Genomic DNA, 27,778 nt, shown 5'->3' on the forward strand with positions numbered 1-27,778 from the left:
TTTCTTCAGAAAAATAAGATCTAAGTAGGGAAAAAAACATAAAGGCCTTTTAAATGTACTTACAGCTTGGATATCTGCTTTTAATTAAGTTGACTTTTTTTTTGGACTGAAAGTGTTTTTCTTGTCGTTTTTGTGTCTTTTTTAATATATATATTATTATACTTTAAGTTCTAGGGTACATGTGCACAACGTGCAGGTTTGTTGCATATGTATACATGTGCCATGTTGGTGTGCTGCACCCATTAACATCATTTACATCAGGTATATCTCCTAATGCTATCCCTTCCCACTCCCCTCACCCCATAACAGGCCCTGGTGTGTGATGTTCTCCTTCCTGTGTCCAAGTGTTCTCATTGTTCAATTCCCATCTATGAGTGAGAACATGTGGTGTTTGGTTTTTTGTCCTTGCGATAGTATGCTGAGAATGATGGTTTCCAGCTTCATCCATGTCCCTACAAGGACATGAACTCTTCATTTTATATGGCTGCATTTGGACATTTGGGTTGGTTCCAAGTCTTTGCTATTGTGAATAGTGCCACAATAAACATACATGTGCATGTGTCTTTATGGCAGCATGATTTATAATCCTTTGGGTATATACCCAGTAATGGGATTGCTGGGTCAAATGGTATTCCTAGTTCTAGATCCCTGAGGAATCGCCACACTGACTTCCACAATGGTTGAACTAGTTTACAGTCCCACCAACAGTGTAAAAGTGTTCCTATTTCTCCACATCTTCTCCAGCACCTGTTGTTTCCTGACTTTTTAATGATCACTATTCTAACTGGTGTGGGATGGTATCTCATTGTGGTTTTGATTTGCATTTCTCTGATGGCCAGTGATGATGAGCATTTTTTTCATGTGTCTGTTGGCTGCATAAATGTCTTCTTTTGAGAAGTGTCTGTTATATCCTTCGCCCACTTGATGGGGTTGTTTTTTTCTTGTAAATTTGTTTGAGTTCTTTGTAGATTCTGGATATTAGCCCTTTGTCAGATGAGTAGATTGCAAACATTTTCTCCCATTCTGTAGGTTACCTGTTCACTCCGATGGTAGTTTCTTTTGCTGTGCAGAAGCTCTTTAGTTTAATTAGATCCCATCTGTCAATTTTGGCTTTTGTTGCCATTGCTTTTGGTGTTTTAGACATGAAGTCCTTGCCCATGCCTATGTCCTGAATGGTATTGCCTAGGTTTTCTTCTAGGGCTTTTATGGTTTTAGGTCTAACATTTAGGTCTTTAATCCATCTTGAATTAATTTTTGTATAAGGTGTAAGGAAGGGATCCAGTTTTAGCTTTCTACATATGGCTAGCCAGTTTTTCCAGCACCATTTATTAAATAGGGAATCCTTTCCCCATTTCTTGTTTTTGTCAGGTTTGTCAAAGATCAGATAGTTGTAGATGTGTGGTACAAGACAGGGATGCCCTCTCTCACCACTCCTGTTGAACATAGTGTTGGAAGTTCTGGCCAGGACAATCAGGCAGAAGAAACAAATAAAGCGTATTTAATTAGGAAAAGAGGAAGCCAAATTGTCCCTGTTTGCAGATGACATGACTGTATATCTAGAAAACCCCATTGTCTCAGCCCAAAATCTCCTTAAGCGGATAAGCAACTTCAGCAAAGTCTCAGGATACAAAATCAATGTGCAAAAATCACAAGCATTCTTATACACCAATAACAGACAAACAGAGAGCCAAATCGTGAGTGAACTCCCATTCACAATTGCTTCAAAGAGAATAAAATACCTAGGAATCCAACTTACAAGGGATGTGAAGGACCTCTTCAAGGAGAACTACAAACCACTGCTCAACGAAATAAAAGAGGATACAAACAAATGGAAGAACATTCCATGCTCATGGATAGGAAGAATCAATATCGTGAAAATGGCCATACTACCCAAGGTAATTTATAGATTCAATGCCATCCTCATCAAGCTACCAATGACTTTCTTCACAGAATTGGAAAAAACTACTTTAAAGTCCATGTGGAACCAAAAAAGAGCCCACATTGCCAAGTCAATCCTAAGCCAAAAGAACAAAGCTGGAGGCATCACGCTACCTGACTTCAAACTATACTACAAGGCTACAGTAACCAAAACAGCATGGTACTGGTACCAAAACAGAGATACAGACCAATGGAACAGAACAGAGCCCTCAGAAATTAAGCTGACTTTTAATCAAATCTCTTATTACCTGACTTCAGGCAGGCCAAACTGCCAATATTTCTGGCTTTTGAACTTTACCCAAAGTAACCTTACAGGTGCTCGGAGAAAGGAAGACTCAAGAAAGGAAGTCAGAAGTTGTTCATGGAGGGGAAGAGAATAAGCGAATGGCAAAAGTCACACAAATATCAAATCAGAAAGGACTCATTCCCTAAGCTGAAAATTGAACCCAGGTTGCCAATGTGAAAAAGCAAAGCCTTAGCTACTAAGCTACAGCTTTGGGCAGTTTCCATTGCTCTTTCCAGAAGGAGTCTAGAGCAGTTAATTTTGAGCTTTCAAAGGCTTTTAACTGCTTGAGATAATTTTTAAGGTTATGACATGAACTCCAAAATTCCTGTCCTCTGGATGGTGGAGACGAAGAGAAAGTACCACCATGTGGGTTACAAGGTCAAAATCCCAAGGACATAAAACAAAATGAGAGAAATGTCAATCAGTTTTGTTTGTTTGTTTGTTTGTTTCAGGGACCTGCAGCAAAGTTTGTTACTGACCAGTTTGTTGGGCTGGCTTGAACAGTTGGCTTATGGGGTCCTAAGGGGTGTTCTATCCTAAGATATTACAGAACAATATGACAGAACAATACAGAAAGACACACAAAACACACCAGATTAGCTACAACTTAAGACTAGCCTCACAAATCCTTTTTTCCCATTAATTAAAACTTTGCAGGGGAGATAAACAGTTTTATCATTCCTACAACGTGTTTGCACAGAGAAAAAGAGGAAAGGGAAAGGAGAACAACATTGCCTGCAGCGGGGTGGGGAAAGCCAGGAGCTCAGGGAGGCCAGAGACCCGCCCATCCCCGCAACACTGAATCAAAAGTCCAGGTAGCTGCTTGTCTATCACAAAGGGATCTTTTTCCAGCAGTCCCATCAGCTCTCAAGTTTCCCCTTTTTGGGAGGAAAAAGCTCCCTGTATCCTATGATCCTCTACATGTCTAACCCTGTCACCCATAGCCATCAGCAAAGAGTCCGAGGCAGATTAATCGAAAGAGAATAGCGGTTAACACCCCATAGTGCCAAATCCATTTTTTACCAAGAGGGACTTTATTGAGAGGGGCCTCTAACCCCCTTAATTTTAGATAGGACTCTAACCTTCCTAAGTTGGGCCTTCAACCCAAATTCAGTCAAGCATCCTTGCTTTTTATTAAGAGGGCGTTTGGCTGGGTCTGCTGGCTCATGCCTGTAAACTCAGCACTTCGAGAGGTCAAGACGGGTGGATCACTTGAGGTCAGGAGTTTGAGACCAGCCTGGCCAACATAGCAAAATCCTCTCTCTTTTAAAAATACAAAAAATTAGCTGGGCGTGGTGGCACACCTGTCATCCCACCTACTCAGGAGGCTGAAGTGGGGAATCACTTAAGCCCGGGAGGCAGAGGTTGCAGTGAACAGAGATTGCGCCACTGCACTCCAGCCTGGGCGACAGAGCAAAACTCTGTCTAAAAAAAAAAAAAAAAAGAGGGGCCTTTAACCCACTCTGTCTTAGGAGAGACTCTAACTCCTCTAAATTGGGCCTTTAACACAATCCCATCCTTTAGCCAGGTAAAATATATCCCACCACTTATACAAAGTCAGCCAAATGGTGCTACAGTCTCTTTCCTTTCGGTCGGGGGTCTCCTCAGTATAGTCCCTGGAAAGGGGTCCCAATCCAGACCCCAAGAGAGGGTTCTTGGACTTTGTGCAGGAAGGAAGGAATTTGGGGTGAGTCCATAGAGTAAAGTGAAAGCAAGTTTATTAAGAAAGGAAAGGAGCTGGGCGCGGTGGCTCACACCTGTAATCCCAGCACTTTGGGAGGCCGAGGCGGGCGGATCACAAGGTTAGGAGATTGAGACCATCCTGGCTAACACAGTGAAACCCTGTCTCTACTAAAACTACAAAAAATTAGCTGGGCATGGTGGCGGGCGCCTGTGGTCCCAGCTACTTGGGAGGCTGAGGCAGGAGAATGGTGTGAACCCAGGAGGCAGAGCTTGCAGTGAGCCAAGATCGTGCCACTGCACTCCAGCCTGAGCAACAGAGCAAGACTCAGTCTCAAAAAAAAAAAAAAAAAAAAAAAAAAAGGAAAGGAAAGGAATAAAAGAATGGCTACTCCATAGGCAAAGCAGCTTACTCTGTCAATTTCTGATATTTTAAATTTTCTCACAGAGATTGTAGATTTGTCTATTTGTTCTTTGTATATCTATCTTTTTTATATTTTAAAACTTTACTGTTAGGTACATAAAGTTTCACATATAATTTTTCTACCTATTAAAATGTATTTATCTCCCTTTTGGGTATTCCTTGAGTGAATTTAGCGTAATGGAAAACAAAAGAAGCAGGGACTCAAGAAATGGCCCTGAAGGAAGAGACTGAGGATGCTGGAGAAGCAAGCACTAAGATTTATGCCTGAGAAGAGCTATAGCATTAAATACCGTTCAGTGCAAGCCCCCCAGTGTCACCAGTGCAACCTATTGATAAGATAATTTTGAGTAGATTGTTTTCTGTGGTAAGGAAGAACACCACTGCAACAGAGCTTTGGCTGTCTTCAAGGAGCAAAGACAAAGTTGGATTTTATTGAGAATTGGGTTTCATTTAAATCATGGCCAAGTGCGGTGGCTCACGCCTGTAATCCCAACACTTTGAGAGGCTGAGGTGAGTGGATCAACTGAGGTCAGGAGTGCGAGACCAGTCTGGCCAACATGGCGAAACTCCATTTCTACTAAAAATACAAAAATTAGCCGAGCATGGTGGAGGGTGCCTGTAATCCCTGCAAGTCGGGAGGCTGGGACACAAGAATCACTTGAGCCCAGGAGGCAGAGGTTACAGTGAGCTGAGGTTGCGCCACTGCACTCCAGCCTGGGCGACAGAGTGAGACCCTGTCTCAAAACAAACAAACAAAATTAGTCCTTTCAATGAGATACTTGATTAGGATTGAATAAGGATCATGACATAATGGTTTACAATTGGTGGAAACAGGATGGTAAGGATTTTGAGGTGATGGGATTGGAGAATCTTAGGAAGTAAGCTATCTGTTGATGCTTCTTATGAGGTATTTTTCAGGATGATGAACTTTCAAGTTATTTTCCTGCACTGGAATCTCCTAGCATGGCAAAGTAGTGCAAATGAATATGATAGAAAAGCAAGGTCGTGTTAGTGTAGACAGTAAGCTGTATGTGTATGTGTGTTCACACACACGTGTGTGAGTATTCATTTCAGTTCCTCAACACAAAACCTAGCTGGGCCATTTCTCACAGTGGATGCAGACCTCCAACCTGACTTCAGGGCAACTGCTGACTCTGGGTCCCAAGGCTTCCAGTTCTTCCCTCCCTACATGAGTAGGTTGATGTTCCACATCTTCGTAATTCCCGTAAAGTTATTGAGGTCAACAAAACTGCAATTCCTAATAAACAAGTTCATCTTAAAATAGAAGCTTAAGACTTTGAGCAATACTGCTCATTTTTTATCTGAAATGGATGTCCTAATAGACATAATCTTTTGTCCATTACAGACAAATTAGATTTGGAGTTTTCAACTCCTATTTTATTCAGTACAGGCTTTCAGTTACAAATGATTAGTGGCTGTAATTGTCCTGATTTCACCAGATAATGCTTCCATTTTTAGGAAGCAAAGGTTTCCTGGTAGATGTGACACTCTCCAGTTGCTAAGCACAATTTACAGCATTCAGCTCATTCTCTTAATGTTTCTGACAAACCCCAGGCATTGTTGAGAAAGATTCATCTTACAATGTGGCTTTAATTTATTATTATTATTATAATATTATTATTTGTTTTTTGGCCTAAAATGGTCACCAAGGTACTAGGGCAGTCTTTTTTTCTTTTTTTTTTTTCGAGATGGAGCTTCACTTCATCTCCCAGGCTGGAGTGCAGTATACAGTGGTGCGATCTTGGCTCACTGCAACCTCCACCTCCCAGGTTCAAGCAATTCTCCTGCCTCAGCCTCCCTAGTAGCTGGAATTACAGATGTGTGCCACCATGTCCGGCTAATTTTTGTATTTTTAATAGAGATGGGGTCTCACCACGTTGGCCAAGCTGGTCTTGAACTCCTGACCTCAAATGACCCACCCACCTTGGCCTCGCAGAGTGCTGGGATTACAAGCATGAGCCACAATGGCCTAGGGAAGTCTTAAAGAGAGTTTATATTTATCTCTCTTTATATATATAATATATAATATATATAATATTGAGAGATATATAATATATTATATATTATATATAATATTGAGAGATATATAATATATCTCTCAATATATTACTATAATTGCTATTATTTTGCTTTCTGGTCATATCACTTAAGTAATTGAATAACTGGAAAACAAATTGAGTAAACGCTGCTATCCAATACATAGATAGAAATTATACATTACCTAATGAAAAATGTGAACAACATCATCTTCTCTGTAGTGAGATTGTGGTGTCCCACCAAAATGCCTTCCCCAAGGCCAGTGGACCCACCCAGTTGCTGAGAGTGTTGGTGACTGATGGCTTACAGCTGCCCCCGTCACAGAATTGCTCTGGCAGAACAGGAGCCATCTGGCCTGGAATATTTCACCCTCAGCCCATCCATGGCAGCCCACAGTCATTGAGTGACTGACATCGGGGAACACAAAGTCCACCCTCTTGCCTCAAGCTGGGACTAACCCTGTAGTACAATTCATGCTGAGAGCTTCCCATGAGATAAGCAGAGGCTGACACCAGCTGAGACCAATTTCGTGCTTAGCTCTTCCCCCTCCATCCTATTTCTTTTTCTCACCTTTCTTCTAAGAACACTCCCTCCGTAAATCATATGTATCTAATCCTTGTCATCTCAGTCTCTGCCTGGAGGCAATCTGGCCTACGACATTCCCTGCACCAACTGTTGTGTGGGAATTCATGAAGAAGACAGGGACTAGTCTGGCTAGAATCATAAAAAAGTATATTGCCCTTAAAATGCAAACTCTATGAGGGCAGAGAGAGTGTCTATTTTGCTCATCAGTGTTCCTAGCACTCAGCACTTAGCACAATGCATGGCACATAACAGATGCTCAAGAGGTGTCTTAGTTCAGGCTGCTATAACGGATCACCGTAGACTGACTTATAAAGAACAGAAATTCATTTCTCCTGCTAGGTCAAGGAGCTAGCAGATTCAGGATTATCTGGTGAGGGCTGATGTCTTGATTCATAGATGATATCTTCTCACTGTGTCCCCACATGGCAGAAGCGATATGGGAGCCCTTTGGAATCTCTTTTATAAGGGTGCCAATCCCATTTGTGAGGGTTCCACCCTCATGACCTAATCACCCCTCAAATGCCCTCACCTCCTAATACTATCAAATTGGGAATTAGGATTTCAACATATGAATTTTGGGGTGGGGAGACACAAGCATTCAGTCTATAGCAAGAGACATCATGAGATCAGGCTATGTGGTATCTCAGGTCAAGCTTTATGGAGTCACTTTTATAAAGATGCACAGTATAGGACCTCTGTGATAGAATATCTTGTTTTTGTCTATCCTGAAATTTTAGCTTTCATTCTGGGCAACCACCCCTCTCTGTCTTTTGGTTCAGCTGGGGCTGACCTTACCCCAGTCACTGCCTAACAATGAAGACAATACTGAGAAAGGAAGAGCTGAGGGCATCATTTGAGCTCCTAGATTCAGGTGTGACTGAAGACAGCTATAACTGTGAATCTTTAGTTTAATGAACATATAAACTGTCTTGTTATGCTTAAGTTAATTTGTGTTGTGTTTCTGGCACATGTGATCAAAACAGTCTGGACTAATAATACATGCTTCTATCTACATTGCAAAATATTTTCTCATTCAACCTACCCCCATCCCTGTAACTAACAGCCTACATCCCAAACAGCTGGGGAGGAGAGAAGACAGCTTACCTATGAAACCTGATTTTTCCTGCTGAATGAGAGATACTTATGCAGGGGAGGGTGCATGTCTTCAGGCATTTTATCTGATGATATCTGCATCTTTGATCAGTATCTGAAAACCCCTTGTCCAGTTCAAAATATTCTACCTGACCTCTGGGACCAGAAAATACTGCACAGAATCCTAAATCAACCTTTCTTATGTTTACCTCAGAGAAAAAGAAGTAGGAGTTATATTGAATGTGCTTAGGTAGATTTGGTTTAAATTGCTAAATAGATCAAGAAAAGGAAAATCACCCCCAAAACATAAAAACCTAGAACTGGTCAGTGAGATTTGGCCATAAAAAAGCTTTAATGAACTTTTCTTCCTAAGTAAGATAAACTGGTGGAGCCAACTCCATTTAGCTTCCCACTAGAGTAAGGCTTAGGAGACAATACAGTGAAAGAGCCACAACCCCACAATTCTAATGTGTCGGCCACAGCCCACTGAGCTCCCACACGGATCCAACAACTGAACATGAAGAACGGCGGCAGCAGTTTCATTACAGGAAAAGAGGGGGTATCAAGGTACCGTCCTCTTCACACTACGTACATTGTTCGTTATAACAAGAGTCCTGTGGTGGAAAAACAGACTGGGTAGAGAAAGTTGGTGCCACTGATTCTTTCTTTGGCTTCTTTGCCCTAACACTCAAATGCCTGGCTTCTTCTCCCTTTTTAGTTGAGTACTTAATGTATTAAACTATGTGGAAGTACAAAGGAGAGTGTTAGTGACCATTTCTTTGGCGCAGATTTCGCTAGAGAAATCAGAAATGCCTTCTAGAACAATCTGGTTTGTCTCAACTCCATTTGAATATCTTCTTTTAAGGCCTATGCTATCAAAAAATGTTTTGAATTCCTGTAAAGTTGCCTGATAGACTCAGTAGAAAGGTTTTTGTTTTGCTTTTAAAGTAAACGAGAGAAATTGATTCCAAGTTGAGTTAAAGAAGGGCTTCATTAAGGAATCAAGTGATGTTCAGGGGTGAGTTATAGAGTGATGAATATTCCTTAATAATTGAGTCTCAGAGGCCAGGCGCGGTGGCTCATGCCTGTAATCCCAGCACTTTGGGAGGCTGAGGTGGACAGATCACCTGAGGTCAGGAGTTCGAGACCAGCCTGGCCAACATGGTGAAATCCTGTCTCTACTAAAAATATAAAAATTAGCTGGCCATGGTGGCACACACCTGTAGTCCCAGCTACTCAGGAGGCTGAGGCAGAAGTGCTTGAACCCAGGAGGCAGAGGTTGCAGTGAGCCGAGATCATGCCACTGCACTCCAGCCTGTGTGACAGAGCAAGATGCCATCTCAAATAATAATAATAATTGAGTCTAAGAACTTATTGTGAAGATTTGACCAGAAAAGTGACAAAAATGGCTACCTGTGGGAAAGTTCTAATACACGTTTTGGTTAAAAAATATTAGAAAGAAACAACCTAAATATTCATAAATGATGATGAATGGACAAACAAATTGTGGTATATCCATATAATGGAATATTATTCAGAAATAATAGGAGAAAGGAAGGATGTATACATGCACAAAGTGGATGAACTTCAAAAGCCAGGCACAAAAGGTCACATATTGCATAATTCTATTTATATGAAATACCCAGAATAGATCAATTCATAGAGACAGAAAACAGATTGCTGGTTGTTAGGCGCTGGAAGGAAGGGTATGGGGAGTAACTGCCTAATGGGTATGGGGTTTCCCTTTGGGGCAATGAAATGTTTTGAAACTAGATAGATGCAGTGGTTGTACAATATTGTGACTATTAAATGCCACTGAACTGTTTCCTTTAAATGGCTCATGTTATGATATGTGAATTTTATCTCAACAAAAACAACAAATGACAAGAAAGGGTATCCCTACCTCTATTATCAACCCTCTTAAGGAGCACGGCAGGGACAGGTGTATTTCCTGGGCTTAGTGCTGCAGTTGGAGCTTCTATCCCAGGCGTCATCCAGTCTGGGTAGGAGGAGCCTCTGGTTTGTGGTGTGATCAACCTTGATAGCCCTCCTTGGATCCCTGTTCTGAGCAAAGCTGCCTGGCCCCACGGCCCACCACGAGCAGTTTCCATCTATTCCTTGCCCTGAACAACTCCCAACATGGTATCCACTAATTTGTTGCCAATCTCCAGAATCACAAGCCTCAAAAATTAACAAACATGGGGTGGGGATGACAGTTTGAGGAAAAGAAATGTAAAGTTGTCAGAGGCCAGTGACTAAGAATAACTCATTGAATGCTTTCACACACTTTCATACACTAATTGTGAGAATGTAAATTGACTCAACAATTCTAGAAAGCAATTGAGCAATGTGTTTCCAAAGCCTTTAAAATGATCATATCCTTTGACCTAATTATTGCTCAACTATATATTTATTCTTAGGAAAGAGATGTTAATTTGACAAAGAATCAGCTACATGGAGGTTCAGTCAGTGTTATTTATAATAGCAGAAAATTAGAGACAATCTAAAGCCCCCCAAAAGGGCAATATTGTGATATATCCATGAAATGCAATACTGCTTTGGTTCTCTAGCAATGATCACTTACTATCTCTCATGGAATTTGTGATCAGGAACTCAGGCAGCAGGGAGTGGGGATGGCCTATTTCTACTCTGTAATGCCTGGGGCTTTAACTGGAAGACCTAAAGTCTGCTATCTTGGAAGACTTGTTTGTTCACGTGTTGGCAGATGCTGATATGAGCTAGAGGCCCAAGTGGGTCAGTCAGCTGGAACATTCACATGTGGCCTTTCCATATAGACCTGACTTCCTCACAAATGTGGTTTGGTTCCAAGGGCAAAAAACAAAAAATAAAAAACAGAGCCATGTTGTCTTTATGAACCAGACTTGGAAGGCACACAGTATCACTTATGCCACATTCTGTTGACTGTGGCAGTTACAAAAGTCTGGCCAGGTTCAAAGGGGGGAAACAAAGACCTCCCTTCTTGATGGAAGCACGTGAATGTCACACTGTAAGAAGAGCATGTGGATGGCAGATATGTGGCTGTGGGTATACTTGGAAAATACGGTGTGACTGTAACTAGTCATATCTTAAAAGAATATCTAATGGTGTGGGAAAATGTCCATTATATGTTACAAAATTAAGAAATCAGTTTACAAAGCAGTATGTACAGCATAAGCCCACTTTGAATGAAAAAGGTATAGTCACAAATACTAACAGTGGTTCTGTTAGGGAAACAGGAGCCCAGGAGAGCCAGAGTAACATCATTTTAATATCAGCTCCCTCTTGGGACTAACAAGGCACATTCCTTGTGGGTCATGACACATAGTCATAAGATATTCACCGTTGAGGAAACAGTTTAAAGATACCTGCAAGGACACACTCCTACAACAATGGAAAGTCCAGATGTCCCAATACCCATGACCATATATGCTTTCAAGATAATTATGCTTTGATGTACTTGCACACTAAAATGTCAAGGATCGTTTTATGTTTTATTTTTCTTTCTTTCTTTTTTTTAGGGACAGGGTCTCACTATATTGCCCAGGCTGGTCTCAAACCCCTGGGCTCAAGCGATCCTCCTGCCTTGGCCTATCAAAGTGCTGGGGTTATAGAAGGATAGTTTTCTTTAACTCAACAGAGTAATAAATTTTGCCATGCTGTCCGCCCACCTGCATGTAGACATACCTTAGCTTAGCTTTTATGTAGACTAGACCCTATATAAGAAAACCTTCAAAACAAAGACAAGGCAGTCTTCCTCTTGCTTTCTGAGGATGCCCTACTCTGTAACTGAGTAGCTTTCAATAAACTATCTCTTCTCACTGCACTCTGCAATGTACCTTGAATTCCTTCTTGTGTGAGATCTAAGAACCCTCTCTTGGGGTCTGGAATCAATATCCCTTTTCCAGCAACAGTTCTCTCTAGGATGTGGAATAACAGGAAATGTTTAGTTTCATCTTTATTATTTTCTATATTTTCCAACATTTCCAAAATAAACATGTATTAATTTTATAATTAGATAATAAAATAAAAATAAAAATACCCAGTCAGTTTTTTTTGTGAGACAGAGTTTCACTCTGCTGCCCAGGCTGGAGTGCAGTGGCGCAATCTCGGCTCACTGCAACCTCTGCCTCTAGGATTCAAGCCATTCTCCTGCCTCAGCCTCCCAAGTAGCTGGGATGCGCCACCATGCCTGGCTAATTTTTACATTTTTAGTAGAGATGGGGTCTCACCATGTTGGCCAAGCTGGTCTTGAACTCCTGACCTCAAGTGATTCACCTGCCTCGGCCTCCCAAAGTGCTGGGATTATGGGAGTGAGCTACCATGCCCGACCATTTTTTTTTTAAATGAGCTGCTCTGCCTTAGGATACTTTAGAGATTCTTTACCTTAGTGTGTCATGTATCTTCTGCCCCACATTTCAGAGAATGGTAGGCTTTCCTCATGTTGAAGGCCAATCCCACAGCTAGCACACCTGTTCTTGCCTTCACTGAGGGACTTTACTCAATTGGTTACTCCCTGTCTCTCCACTGTCTTCATCCTCTTCTTTAATCCTTGATCTTGCCTCTTTGTTTAAAGGTATTTTTGAGTGCCCAAACTTTAAGAATTAAAATATTTATTTCACTTCAATATCTACTACTCTATCTCTGCTCTGGAAAGAATCATCTACACTGGCTTTCTCTATTTTCTCACTTCCAATTCTTTTCTCAGCTCTCCACAATATGCCTTCTGGCCTCACTACTCAATTTAAACTGCCCTGGGAAGGGTCAACAGTGGCTGCCGGATTATTAAATCCAGTGGAACCAGAGGTCACAAACTGGGGTCTGTGGGCGTGCTCTTGTCCATGAATAAATCTGGGCTTCACAGTGCTTTCAAATTTTTGAGTTGATTTCAACATTCGAAAATTGGGAAAGTCCATACAAAAATGCAGAATTCCAGCCTCTCTTTAAAAATTGGAAGCTCTAACAATACTGGCCCCACCTTCTTGCATGGAATCAGCCTCTTGAGTAGACTAGTAGCTACCTCCCAAAGAGGATACCTGCTCTCCAGCGCCCCTTAGGCCCCACTTGGGTTTGGCCTGTAGATATTTATAGATTTGGACCTGTAGATATTTGAGCACATTGGCTTTTGGCTTATGGATATTTGAGTTTTAGGCCTTCACTTATATTAAAGTTAACTTGTGTCATTATCATCGAGGTTAAGACTAAAATTGTGTCTTTGTTGCTGTAGATATTTGAGCACATTGGCTTTTGGCTTATGGATATTTGAGTTTTAGGCCTTCACTTTTATTAAAGTTAACTTGTGTCATTATCATCAAGGTTAAGACTAAAATTGTGTCTTTGTTGCTGTAGATATTTGATCACATTGGCTTTTGGCTTATGGATATTTGAGTTTTAGGCCTTCACTTTTATTAAAGTTAACTTGTGTCATTATCATCAAGGTTAAGACTAAAATTGTGTCTTTGTTAGTGTTCCTCCAAAAGCAGACACTGAGACTAGGATTGGGTGCAAGTAGTTTATCTGAAAAGTGATTCCTAAAAGCTTGGTGAGAGAGAAGGGAAGTGAGTCAGAGAAGAATGAAAGCCAGTACAAGGTGAATTAATGAGCTGGAGGCTAGGGCAGTCACCTGGGGCTCCCTCCTGGGGGACCTTCTGAGAGACATTCTGAGAGAAGTGGAACCAATAGTTGAGGAAGCTGGGGTGTTTGTCCACCAGCTCCTGTCCCTCATTGGAACCACTCCTGGAGCATTAACTCCCTGGCACTTCCGGGCAATCCTGCTGACTTGCCACACATGCCCACAGCCAGAGAAGGGCCTGTCAGAGACATGCAGATGTGTAGGGTAGGAAGCTGCGGGCCTGTGGGAACTGTAGGTGACTGCCAGGTGCACAGTGGGCAGGGCCCTGACAATGTCTACAGAAAGCTGATTTCATCTCATTTCCCCATCATGCCTGGCACGGAGTTAGCACTTCATAAATGTGAGTGGTTGGAAGTTCTTGGTTTTCTTATGCTTCCCCTGATTACTTCTTATTGGAAATGGGATGAAGTTAAATGAGTAATTGTATAATCCTAGTTTGTTTGAGTCTCCCTGTGTAGTTGGGGCGGGGAGGGGAGGGGAGGAATTACTGAAATCATCCATCCTCTGCCTATAGGCAGATCACAGCTTTCCTTGGGAGCACTCTTGTTGGTTCCCTGAGTACAGTGTTGGATTTAATAGTCAGGAAAGTCTATTTTTACTTGGTGATGCCTCTGGGTGTTCTTCTGCAAGGTTCTGGCCTGGGTCCAAGTTGCTGTGGCACTGATTCCCAGCAGCATGTGGCCACAAGGATAAGGCATGAGTGAATTAAAGTTTAATTAAAGGTGAAACTCCAATATGGATGGAGCTGGCTGTCTCCTGCTGGGTAATTAGTGAGGCGAGGGTTTGAAAGGGCAGCACAAAGATCCCCGCTGATGTCAGACTCTCCTCCTAGGTATGTCCTCTTGGGCAGTTTTATGGAACACCTTTTTTCCGCCCTGGCAGTAGAATAGAAAGATGTTATAAACTAGTAGTGGAAACAAAGAACGCCAATGTGGGTGGCCTGGGGTAGCAACTGCAAGTGGCTTCTCATAGGTTCATCATCAAATCGGTTACCATGACTTGCAGGCTCCTCCTCCTGAGCCCTTCAAGCAGCCATCTGGGAAAGACCAGGTGGAAAGGCGTTCTTGGGCACAGACCTAACTTTCATGGGTGTCAATGAGCGTTTTGTTCTGTGGTCTCCCTATTGTGGTGTAGGTGTGAAGTGGAGGAGGGTCAATTTCTCAGCTTCTGTCCCCTTCAGGGGGTATACTCAGAGCTGCATATTGGACTTCCCTGACCATTTTATCCAGAGCAGAACCAGGCTCCAAGGACCCCAGCAAATGGAGTGCGCGGACCTTCACAGTAATATCAGCAGTGCTAACAATAACTATACCGATGAAGTTCAGCAAGCACTCACTGTGCAGAGTGCATGCTCAGGCAGTTATGCATCATCACACTCACTCATTCACTCCTCGCCGCAACACCGCAACTCTGCCGGCACTTGCATCTTCCTTTTCACTCTCCAGGCCTAGTGATTTCTCACAAGGCCAGCTGAAACAAATCTCTGGCTTGCTCATTGCTTTGCTCTCCTCAGGGTCCCTCATGATCCCTCCTTTCAGACAGCTGCAGCTCCTACCACCAACGGCTTGATTATTTTCTTATTTCCCATCTCAAATTTCTGAAAGCAAGAACATCCCAGTCTGCTGGGACCTGAGACTTATGCAGTCTTAGAGACCCCCTTTAAGAAAGGAATAAAAGCATATGAATGAATGCAATACTAGGCTCAGGGGCAAGGAAGAGGCCTGGACAGGCGAGGCACCAGAAAGTCCCAGTGTGTTTGTTTCAGGGTGAGTCGGCCTCTGCTAGAGTCTAATAATACATTTTTATTCTGGTGGTTGGGGTGGAGTGGGGTGACAAGCCATGGTACCAAACCCAGTTATTAAAAGCTGGTGCATTTGAGCATGGTCCCTGTCTCTGATGTTCTCCTCTTAACCATGCAAGGAGACCCGGTCTTCCAGAGTGGACTCAGCCACCTCACCATCTCATGTGTATTCATCCAGAAACTGGGCTTGAGAGAAACTTCCCTGGAGCCTTGGGCTAAGAAGCATGCACTCCATGGAGTTCTGCAGGCAAAGGTGCAGACATGAGGTAGGGAATCGTCAGTGGCCATTTGGTGTCCCATACAATCCTTGTTCCTTGTGTGTACAGCTCCCTTAAAGATGTTACGGAGATAAGGGATGGCTGGACCCAGCCAAGTTGGGGGCATTTGTAGGGTTCATGGACCCAGGCCAAATTGTTATCTTAAAACTATTGAAATCTTTCCATGGTTCCTAACACCCATCTCTGATTATTTCCCTAGCATAGATGCCTGAATGTGAAAAGATATGAACATTTTAAGGAGCTTGACATAAAATTTCATTTGCATGAAATTCATTCAAATGTCATTTCAGAAAGTCGTACCAATTCACATTTTCTCCAAAGAGATGTGTGTTTCCACTGCACAGTGGCTTCACCAACAATGGATGCCACCATTTAAAATAATTTTATTTATTGTTTTTTCTCTCTATACAAAAGTAATAATGATGTTCTTTATAAAAATTTAAATGTTGACAGAAATATACAACTGAGAAAATGAAAGCCCTCCCATTCCTCCCATTCCCTTGGGTAGCAAATGCAGAGTGGCTTCTCCTAGGTTCATCATCAAATCGGGCACCATGACTTCCAGGCTCCTCCTCCTGGGTCCCTTAAGCAGCCATCTGGGAAAGACCAGGTGCAAAAAGGTTCTTGGGCATAGACCTGACCTTCATGGGTGTCAATGAGCGTTTTTCTCCCAACTGTTCAGAGATAACCCCCATAAACCATTAGATGAATATTTACTTATGCAGATATCTTCTGTGTTTATGTTATGATGGAATTTTGGGGCTTTATTTTTTAAACAAAATGATGTCACACCAGATATACTTCTTCAAAACTAGCATTTTTAGTGTTCCGTATGGATTTCTTCTGGGCCCTCTTCTCTATACATTCCTAAAGAAACTCATTCATTCATGGCTTTAAAAATATTCTGTGGGCTGATACCTCCTGAATTTATGTCTTCTCTGAGCTCCAGACTTACAAATCCAACTAGTTGCTTGACATCTCTGATTGGATGTCTCTTAGGCATTTAAAACTTAACATGTTCAGGGCAGGCGTGATGTCTCACACCTGTAATCCCAGCACTTTGGGAGGTTGAGGTGGGAGGACCACTTGAGCCCAGGATTTTAAGACCAGTTGGGCAACATAGTGAGACCCTGTCTCTATTAAAAAAAAAAAAAAATTCAACATGTTGAAAATGGAATTCTTGTTTCCACTCCTCAATCCTGTCTTTCTACCCCAGCCTCCCTCATTTTAATAATATCACTCCCAGCCACCCAATTTCTAAAGATAAAATCCTGGAAGTCATCTTTTCCTTGCCACTTATGGCCAACACAACAGCAAGTCCTGTTAGTTCTATCTCCAAGCGAGTCTCTTGTCCATCCACTTCTCTGCCTCTTTACCATCATCATTCCACCTGTACCATTGCAGTAGCCTCTCATTGGCCTTTTCGCCTCTGCTCTTGCTTCTTGTATGTTCGTCTCTCTGACTAACAGCCATAATCAGCTTCTTAGAATAAATCTAATTGTTCTGCTCCCATGCTTGGAACTCATCAATGCCCTCACATAGCATTCATGCATCTTGCCATGGTCTGTGAGGCCCTGTCTGATTGGCCTGCTTCTCAGCTTCACTCCTCTCATGCCAACCTATGTCCCCATCCTGTGCTCCAATCACTCAGGTCCACTGCTTTCTCACGGGAAGACTTTGCATTTGCCAAGCCCTCCTTCTGAAGCTTGCCACCTCCCACTCTTTGCCTGCCTAAATCCTTTTCAGTTCTCATTGATTTAACCATTCTCCTGTTGTTTCAAAATTTTCATGTTATAAACAATAGTGCATTGAACATCTGTATGCATTCAATTTTGTCCCACGGCTTGATTGTTTACTTGTCATAAATTCCCAGAAGTGAATTGCTAGAGGGAAGGGAATTCTTATGTGAAATTTTGGTGTGCACGACATTGTAATGTCTTCGTGATCCTGCTGATTTTCCTCCCTATATTCATCCTCCCAGGAGAAGCAGACCTCAGATGAGGGTTTCAGTGCATGTCGTTTCCCCTGTTGCCAAGCAGGAAGCCCCACTCTCTGCCTTCCAGGAGTGCAGATACCCCTTGGATGGAAGCCTGGAGGCCCCTCCAGGCCTGCCTGCAGCCCTCTGAGTCAAGGGCTTTGTAGGGGTCTGTTTGGTGACTGGTCTTCCCCATTTTCTCCTTCTTCCGTCTTTCACTAGAGTGTTGGAGCTATCTTTCTAGGCTGCCTTTGGCCCCATCCTTATGATAGATAACAGAAAAATGCTGCTGTTTCAGACAGATAGAGGGTACCTTTTTCTAGTTTCCAGAATGAAGGCAGGTTTTTCCATATTTTTATATTCTGTAGACTAGTGTTTCAAACATGCCTGATCTCAAGAATCCTTCTGAGCACTTGTTAAAAATGTTTAAGCCCCTCTCCTCCACAGAGATTCAAGTTCAGGATCTGGGAGATGACAGGTATTAACAGTTTGTGTTTTTCAGTGTCCTGGTAATTTCAATGATCAAGGAAATTTAGAAAATGATTCCATAGGTCATTTCCATGAGGCACTAGAAGTAGCTCCAGGTGTTCAACTCCAGTATTCACATTGCCATTTTATGCGTAAGTCTCACATTTCCTAAAAAGCATAACCAAGCACTTTCTATGGCAAGGCATTGAATTTGATGCCATACACATCATCTCATTTTGTGCTGAGAATAGTCATTCTGATCCGAAGCACAATTATCCTTAAGTTGCTGCTGAGAAAACTGAGGCTGTGGGAGACTGGCTGGCTTTGGCTTGATCAGGCCATAAAGCTGGAAAGTGGTAGAGCCCGAATCTGAATCCAGGGCTTCTGATTCTGAGTCCTGGCATGGCAGGCCAGGTCTCACTAACAGCTGAACAGGCAAGCCTCCATGACAACTGTTTCAGCACTGACTGAGTGGTTAGGTTAAATATTAAAAGCTAATAGAGCCATTCTCCTTATGCAAAGGCTGGAATGTAACAAAGCCCACCAAGAGTTTTGCCTAGGCCTTTCCTGGGCCTTGAAGCCTGACACGATAATGAAGGAATTCTTAACAGGACCCATGTAGGATTAAACAAGTTGTATTGGGGGTCTGAAGAAACTCCCCAGACCTCCACAAACAAGTTTTACTGGGCAGGGGGGTGGGGAGGATGGTCTAAAGGAACTCCTCAAACCTCCATGATTTAGCAGGAGACAAGATAAGGGTAATCACTCCGGCATCTGGACCCATCTAGATTAAGTAAATTTATTGAGGCTCCAGAGAAAGGTCTTCAAAACTCAGACCTTAGTTATATTAGAAGAAGTTAACCACTTATGTCTTTAGATGAATGCACACTTACACGTAGACATATAGCTTAGAAGATATATAAACAATGGAAAGCTTTGTAATTTTAAGTTGGTCTGGCTACCCGGTTACAGAAATAAATTCTCTTCTCTCCCAGTTCATCTGCATCTCGTTACTGGGCCTCGAGAATAAGCAGCCCGACCCTGAGTTTGATCTGGGAACACTGGGGCATCTCTGAATCAACCACATTGATGCCTGTCAGTATGCCACTCTGCACTGCCACAAACCTCTACTCCTCAGAATGTGGCTGGCAAACCCAGATGGCCGGTATCCCCTGGGAGCTTGTTAAAAATGCAGAGCCTTGGGCCACTCCAGGCCTCCTGAGTCAGAATCTGCATTTTAATAAACTTGCCTGGTGACTCTCATTCATATTAAAGAATAAGAAGCCCTCAGGAGGCTGCAGAGGGATTGGAGCTCAGGTCACTTAAGAGAGAGAGAGAAGGGAAATGAGTGTGTGTGTGGGGGTGGGGATGGGGGGCAGGCGGGTGTGTGTGTGTGTGTGTATGCTTGTGCACACAGGCATATGTGTAGTTTGGAAAGGTCTAACAGTTCAGAGGCACCATGTCCTCCCTCAGATAACATCACTTCCACATCCTATTTGTTGGAAAATTGTTCCCAACTAAAGGCTAAGATTTTTAACTCTTGAAATTGAGTTATGTGCGGACTGCTCATTTGTGATCCAAAACGTCAGCCGAGAGACTGCACCAAGAGAAACCTCTCCAGGGAATGGCTGAGTAGCTTTCGCAAACATAGGGACACAGGAAAGCAAGTGCTTCTTCCTTCTGGGAGGTTTCTAGACTTCTGGAATGAGAGGTCCCCTGAGGGTGCATTGCCAGACATTTCTCTGCATCTTTAAAACCAGAGTTTTTATTTGTTATGTTTTTTTCTTGAGTGCCTAGAGGATCTGAGAGTTTAGCCAGTATCATATAACCTCTCAACTCTTCTGACGTTGGACCTTTTCTCTGAAACAAACTCAAAGACAAGCAAGCAAATTAGATGACTACAGCATACAAAAACATAAAGGCTGGACCTAAATGGGTCAATAGCACCATCTCTTGGCCATGTGTGAGTACTGCATCTACCAGTTTTCAACTAGTGAAAGTACAAAACACACCTGTGGATTTGTGGTTAACTACAGCAGAGTAAAAATATCCCTGCCACACTGTGAGGTATAGAAACACCCAAGATAATGAGAAAGTGGAAAGTTAATGCTGTCTTCAAGGAAATCAGTTAACACCTGATTATATCCATATGTAATATTTGAATTAGTTTTGCCCCAAGTGGTGAAAACGAACAAAGTTGAGGAGGATGCCAACAGCACTGAATATTTCTGAAGGCTTTGAGCAGGGCGATAGACCACAGAGCTCCCCAAGGAGTGGAGGACACCTTATTAAACAGGCATTAGAAAATAGTTGTATGTGGGCCGGGCGCGGTGGCTCACGCCTGTAATCCCAGCACTTTGGGAGGCCGAGGCGGGCGGATCATGAGGTCAGGAGAACGAGATAGTCCTGGCTAACACGGTGAAACCCTGTCTCTACTAAAAATACAAAAAATTAGCCGGGCGCGGGGGCGGGCGCCTGTAGTCCCAGCTACTCGGGAGGCTGAGGCAGGAAAATGGCGTGAACCCGGGAGGCGGAGCTTGCAGTGAGCTGACATCGCTCCACTGCACTCCAGCCTGGGCTACAGAGCGGGACTCCCGTCTCAAAAAACAAACAAACAAAAAAAAAACGAAAATAAAATGTTTGCACGTGAATGTTAACAAAAATACTAAATATCAAAATCTGCGGGCTGCGCAAGAGAAATTTACATCCTTAAGTGCTTACAATCGAAAAGAAGTTAAAAGTTAATGGGCTAAGCAACTAAATTGAGAAGTTAAAAAAAAGAATATGCAAAGAAAGTAGGAGGAAGAAAACTCATAAGGGAAGAAACTAATAAAAGAGAAAATAAGCATGTAATCGGAAGAATCACTAAAGCTAGAGGTTGGTTTTTTGAAAAGATGAAAGAATAAAAACTGATAAGCCTCTGGCAACACTGATCAAGAAAAAAAAAAAAGAGAAAAGTTGCCAAAAAAAAAAAAAAAAAGGAGCTATAATTACAAAGGGTTAGTCCCAGGGTTCCACAGCTCTGCTTGTAAAAAGACAATTGAAATTCCACATTAGATTGCACCGTTTCACATTTTCATATCCTTTCCTCTTTGATTTCCATAAAGATAGCATGACCAATGTTTTCTCCCTTGATATGTAATAATGAAAAGCTAACATTTGTTAAATGCATATTATGTGCAAAGCACTATGCAATAAAATCCCCACAATGAGTCCCTGAGGCTATCATCATCATCTCCACTTTATAGGTATGGAAGCAGAGGCTTGGGAGATATATCTCCACTTTATATATATGGAAATGGAGATATCTCTCAGTTTGTTAGAAGTCAACAAACTGAGGCTTGTTGATTTCTAATATAGCACAGCTAGAAATCAACAGCACCAGGATTTTGACTGGGCGGTCAGGGCTTAGAGCGTCTCCTGGTCACAGGAGCTGACAGCAGAGCCAGGACAGAATCTAGGCCTTTTAGCAAAAAGTCCTCATGACACCAACACTGCCTGTGCCAAAAAGGCAATTCTGAATAATGTTTTATTTTTTTCTCTCCCTCTCTAAATTGAACAAGGATGTGCATTGCAACTCTGGAATCCATGGAGGCAATTTTGGTCCTTGGACACAGGCACTAACATGGCCCTGACCACCTGGGGAAAATATCCAAGGACCTTAAGGCCAAGTGGCCTCTAACTCAGGTCTCTCTCTGGCATGCTTTGGAAATGTCTCTCTAAATAGGCTTTTGTCCACTGTTACTGGGCTAACCTACTTTTAGGGGCTTCAGGTTAAAACCTGAGGCCAACTGTGGTGCTGCAAATACTATTTTAATTGGAATGAGCTGCTTAATCAAAAGTTCTTGGTTCAGTGTGTGGTTCCTTCAAGTGCCATGATTCCTGTGTCACATTAAATCCAGGAGCAGCAAACTGTGGATCTCAGACTAAATTCTGTCCTACCTATTGTTTTCATATGGTCCAAAAAGTATAGTTAACTATAGTTAAGAAAGGAATTATCCCCCATTTAAAAATGGTTAGTGAAAAAAAATCAAAAGGTGAATAGTATTTTGTGACATCTGAAAGTTATATAAAATTGCAATTTTAGTGTCTATAAATAAAGTTTTATTGGAACACAGCCACATTCATTCATTTATATTCTCTATGGCAGTTTCTTGCTTTAATGGCAGAGTTGAGTAGTTGCAGCAGAGATCGTACAACCTGTGAGCCTAAAATATTTACTATTAATATTTACAGAAAAAGTTTGTGTTAAAGTATCATTACAGAACTTTATTTTATTTTTTCCTATTCAACTTTTATTTTGGATTCAGGGGGTACAAGTGCAGGTTTGTGACCTGGATATACTGTGTGATGCTGAAGTTTGGGGTACAAATAATTCTGTCACTCAGGTGCTGAGCACAGTACCCAACAGTTAGTTTTTTGACCCTTGCCCTCCTCCCTTCCTCTCTACTCTAGTAGTCCCCAGTGTCTATTGCTGCCATCGTTACGCCATGAGTACCTGATGTTTAGTTCCCACTTATAAGTGAGAACATGTGGTATTTGGTTTTCTGTTCCTGCTTTGATTTTCTTAGGATAATGGCCTCCACCTGCATCCATGTTGTTGCAAAGGACATGGTTTCATTCTTTTATATGGCTCCATAGTATTCCATGGTGTATATATGCCACATTTTCTTTATCCAATCCACTGCTGATGGGCACCTAGGTTGATTCCATGACTTTGCTATTGTGAATTGTGCTGCAGTGAACATGTGAGTGCATGTGTCTTTTCGGTAGAATGATTTGCTTGCTTCTGGATGAACACACAGTAATGGGATTGCTGAGTCGAATGGTAGTTCTGTTTTAAATCTCCAAACTGCTTTCCACAGTAGTTAAACTAATTTACATTCCCACCAACAGTATTATAAGTTTCCCTTTTCTCCACAGCCTCACCAACATCTGCTGTTTTTTGACTTTTTAATAATGACCATTGTGACTGCGGTGGGATGGTATCTCATTGTGGTTTTGATTTGCATTTCTCTTATGATTAGTGACAATGAGCATTTTGTCATGTTTGTTGGCCGCTTGTATGTCTTCTTTTGAAAAGTGTCTTCTCATGTCTTTTGCCCATTTTTTAATGCAGTTCTTTGTTGTTGTTGTTGTTGTTTTGTGTGTTTAATTGTTTAAGTTTCTTATAGATTCTGGATATTAGACCTTTGTTGGGTGCATAGTTTGCAAATATTTTCTCCCATTCTGTAGGTTGTCTTGTCTGTTTACTCTGCTAACAGTTTCCTCTGCTGTGCAGAAGCTCTTTACCTCTCATTTGTCAATTTTTTTTTGTTGTTGCAATTGCTTTTGAGGACTTTGTCATAAATTCTTTCCTAAGGCCCATGTCCAGTGTGGTATTTCCTAGGCTTTCTTCTAGGATTCTTATACTAATTTAGATTTAATAGAAACCCATAGCAAGAAAAACAAGAAAAAGAAAACATTTTCAAAATGAATGTTGTTTATGTTTACATATTTTTAAATTCTCTCTCTCTCTTTTCCTAGCAGAGGAAAACCCAATCATTGCGAGATTGCAAACACCTGGGCAGCTTACTTGGGTTTTATCATGGAGCTGCTCTGCCCTCAGGCATTTGGGGAGAAGAACTCTGGCTCAGGCTGGGATTTTAGGAGCCAGGTTGAGTGACATAGTTGGGCTAAGTAGTTTATAGTGTTGATATAAAGATGAGATTGGGATACCATGAACTGGGAAGATGGCTAGGGCATTCAGTCACCCCTGATTCAAGACCTCCCGACAAGGTTCCTGAGAAAAACCTATTACAGGACACAGCCTCAGATGAGAGGCAAAATGATGCTTTGTAACTAGCTGAACTGGAACAATTCAGATTGTTTAGACAAGCCAAAACAATCTTGGAAAAGAACAAAGTTAGAGGACTCACATTCCCAATTTCAAACTCACTACAAAGTTGCAGTAATTAAGACAATGTGGTTTTGGCATAAAGATACATAAACAGATCAGTGGAATAGAATTGCAAGTCCAGAAATAAACTCTCATCTACGGCCAATTGATTTTCAATAAGGGTGCCAGGATGATCCAACGGGCGAAAGACTAGTCTTTTTAACAAATGGTGCTGGAATAACTGGTTATCTACATGTACAAGCATAAATTTGGATTCCTACCTTATACCAATACACAAAAGTTAATTGAGACTGGACCAAAGACTTAAATGTAAGACCTAAAACTATACATTCCTAGAAGAAAACATGTGAATGAGGAATGACTACTAATGGGTACAACGTTTCTTTGGGGGGTGATGAAAATATTCCACAACTGATTGTAGTGATGTTGTACAACCTTGGGAATATACTAAAACCACACTGGACTGTACACTTTAAATAGCTGAATTTTTTGCTAGGTGAATTATATCTCAATAAAGCTGTTTAAAAAGACCTTGTGGCAGTGGCCTAGATGGATCTGGGTTGATCAGCCTGATACTTTTCTGTGAGGCGTGGTGGCTTGGGCAGTGGAAAAAAAAGCCATCTGGACCGTCTGCACAGTGCTGGATGCCATTGACCAGATGTGGATGCCTGTAATGAGGACTTGGAATGAGTGCCACTATGGGGTTCTAATTGGCCTTAATAAAGCAGAAGCTGCTGCCAAGCATGAGGAGGCCTCGGCAAAGATCTGGAGGTGCTCCTATGATGTCTCATCACCTCTGATGGAGCCCAACCATCCCGTCTAAGGCAACACCAGTGAGAGTAATCAGCTACCCTCCTGTGAAAGTCTGAAGGACACTACTGCCATAGTTCTGCCCTTTTGGAAAGAAGAGATAGTTTCCTAGATCGAGGAGGGGAAATGGGTGCTGATTGCAGCTGATGGCAACAGCTTTCGGGGCATTGTCGAGCATCTGGAGGGTGTCTCTGAAGAGGCTTCATGGAGCTGGACCTGCCAGCTGGTATTCCCATTGTCTATAGATTGGACAAGAACTTGAAGCTCACCAAGCCCATGTAGTTCCCGGGGGTGGGGATGAAGAGACTGTGCATAAAGCCATGGAAGCTATGGCTGTTGGGAGCAAGGTCAAGAAATAAAGGCCAGCAGATAGATTACTGTCCCAAGGAATGCCCTGTCTGCCCATCCCTTCCTCCGCACTTCTGCATATGTCACACTGACCACTTCATAGTCATTTTTTTTTTTTTTTTTTGAGATGGGGTCTCGCTTTGTCAGCCAGGCTGGAGTGCAGTGTCACAATCTCAGCTGACTGCAACCTCCACCTCCCAGGTTCAAGTGATCCTCCAGCTTCAGTTTCCCGAGTAGCTGGGACAGTAGGAATATGCCACCATGCCTAGCTAATTTTTGTATTTTTAGTAGAGATGAAGTTTCACCACGTTGGCCAGGCTGGTCTCAAACTCCTGACCTCAGGTGATCCACCTGTCTCAGCCTCCCAAAGTGCTGAGATTACAGCCGTGAGCCACCGTGCCCAGCCGTAGTCATCTTAAGTTGTAGCTGCAGATGGGGGACCAGTGGCTTCCATTTTCCTTTCAGCCATTGTATCTCCTACACCCACTCGCTTCATACAGCTGGGTTGGAATAGCATCTCTGGGGCATGGGTTCTCAGTCCACACTGAGGGAAGGCTTCTCTTAGCCAAGAGAGTTCAGTGGTAGTAACTCTAGGTTTTGCCAGGGCTATGTTTACTAGGGACCAGCTTGAGAAGGGGAGAGGGAGGAACCATGCTAAGGTATGACCAATGAAGAAGCAAGAAGCAATGAAGCAAGAGCATCTATTTGACCCCAGGAGCCAGTCCTGTGCCCTTCTGTGGTTAGGTCACTGACTTGGGCGGTGGGGTTAGTCATTTCAGTGGAAGATAAATGTAACCTACATAGTAATGTTAAAAAAAATCAACTATTTCCTCCCTGACACTACAGAAGCTGGCTTTAGAAGGTTTAGATCAATCCTCAATTAAGTTTATGTGTTGCATTTACACATTTTTTATGTATAATATCTATATATAAAATATAGATATATATAATTTTTATCTATATAAAATACAGATATTATATATAAGTGCAACACATACGTGTACATATATGTTTGTAAAAGTAAATGCAACACATAAACTTAACACATAATTCAACACAGAAACTTAAATTTTGTCTATATATGTGTGTGCATATATTTGTGTGTATGTGTATGTATATACACACTATATATATACATATATATGCGCTACATATATACATATATATGTATATACACACACACACACACACACACATACACATACACATAACCACTTTGGGGTTTCTAGTGGCAGTTGAAATAGTTAGTCCCACGTATGGTCATCAGAAAGTAAGCCATTCCTCACACCAGCATGGGATACGCCTTTTGACTTCTAAGGGTAGAAGTGCATTCTGCTGTATATTTTAGAGTCCTTCCCCTGCCTTGTTCTGTGGCAGTGAAATGCCTCTTGAGCATGTCTAAATATGTCTTTCAGCGTGCCTGATTTCTTAATCGTGTTCTACTTGCTTTGCCCTGTCACATGGTCCCAGCATTCTTTTTCAGAATAACTGTACTACATTTTTTTTCTAGTTTAGTATAATAAAGGATTGATATGCAATAAAAAAGTCAAGATGATACATTTTATGTTATGTATATTTTACCATATTATTTTTTCAGAGACAGGGTCTCTCACTCTGTCACCCAGGCTGGAGCGTAGTGGTGTGATAATAGCTTACTGCAGTTTCAAACCCCTGGGCTCAAGTAATCCTCCTGCCTCAGCTTCCCGATAGCTGGGACTATAGGTGTGTGCCACTATGCTTGGCTAATTTTTAAAATTTTTTATAGAGACGAGGTCTTGCTTTGTTGCCCAGGCTGGCCTAGAACTCCTGGCTATAAGCCATCTTCTCGCCTCTACCTTACAAAGTACTGGGATTACAGGTGTGAGCCACTGCACCCAGCTTATTTGACCAATTAAAGAACCTTATTTTTTGTCCCAGTCACAACATATCTTTCTGGGTTTCTTTGATTACCTTTATAGTTTTGCCTTTCACAATTAGGTCTTTAATCCATTGTAATCCACTAGTGTTTGTGGTATGGAGTAGGGACCCAGCTTTTTCTTTATTGAGCCAAATTTCCTAACACCTTCAACTAAATAATCCATCCTTTTCCCCAGGGATACTTCTTGCATATGTAGAATGATGTGATAAGAAGATAACTAAGTCTCAGCCAGCATCTGGGCAAGCTAGGCCACTAGGAAAATGTCAGCAAAGAACATAGGGGCCTAGAACCCAAGTCTTTCAAGGCCCTGGTAGAATATGTCCCTGCCAGGCATTCATTTTTCCAGCTTCCTTTCTCCTGGAACTGAATTCCCTTCTTCTTCTCCTACTCCAGGGGAGAAGCATGAAAGAAAGAGTAAGGAAATGGCTTACCAGAAATAATTATGTTCAAGCAATCCTATTACAAATATCTATTCTCTTCCCACCTCAGATACACAGGCTGCAAATATCTTCAAAATGGAAAATGACCCACAGATACGTTATATATAATAGATAAGTCTGGAATTTCCCAAAGGGTGAGTGGTGGTCAC

The 27,778-nt window shown here is 42.1% G+C and overlaps 1 pseudogene; it reads left to right on the forward strand.

Moving 5' to 3' along the window:
• The first annotated feature begins 8,580 nt into the window (after positions 1-8,580).
• On the forward strand, positions 8,581-25,397 carry LOC129058589 (2,3-bisphosphoglycerate-dependent phosphoglycerate mutase-like; annotated as a pseudogene).
• Positions 25,398-27,778: the final 2,381 nt, after the last annotated feature.

Source organism: Pongo abelii, chromosome 2 (assembly GCF_028885655.2).
Source record: "Pongo abelii isolate AG06213 chromosome 2, NHGRI_mPonAbe1-v2.0_pri, whole genome shotgun sequence".
NCBI classification, from domain to species: domain Eukaryota; kingdom Metazoa; phylum Chordata; class Mammalia; order Primates; family Hominidae; genus Pongo; species Pongo abelii.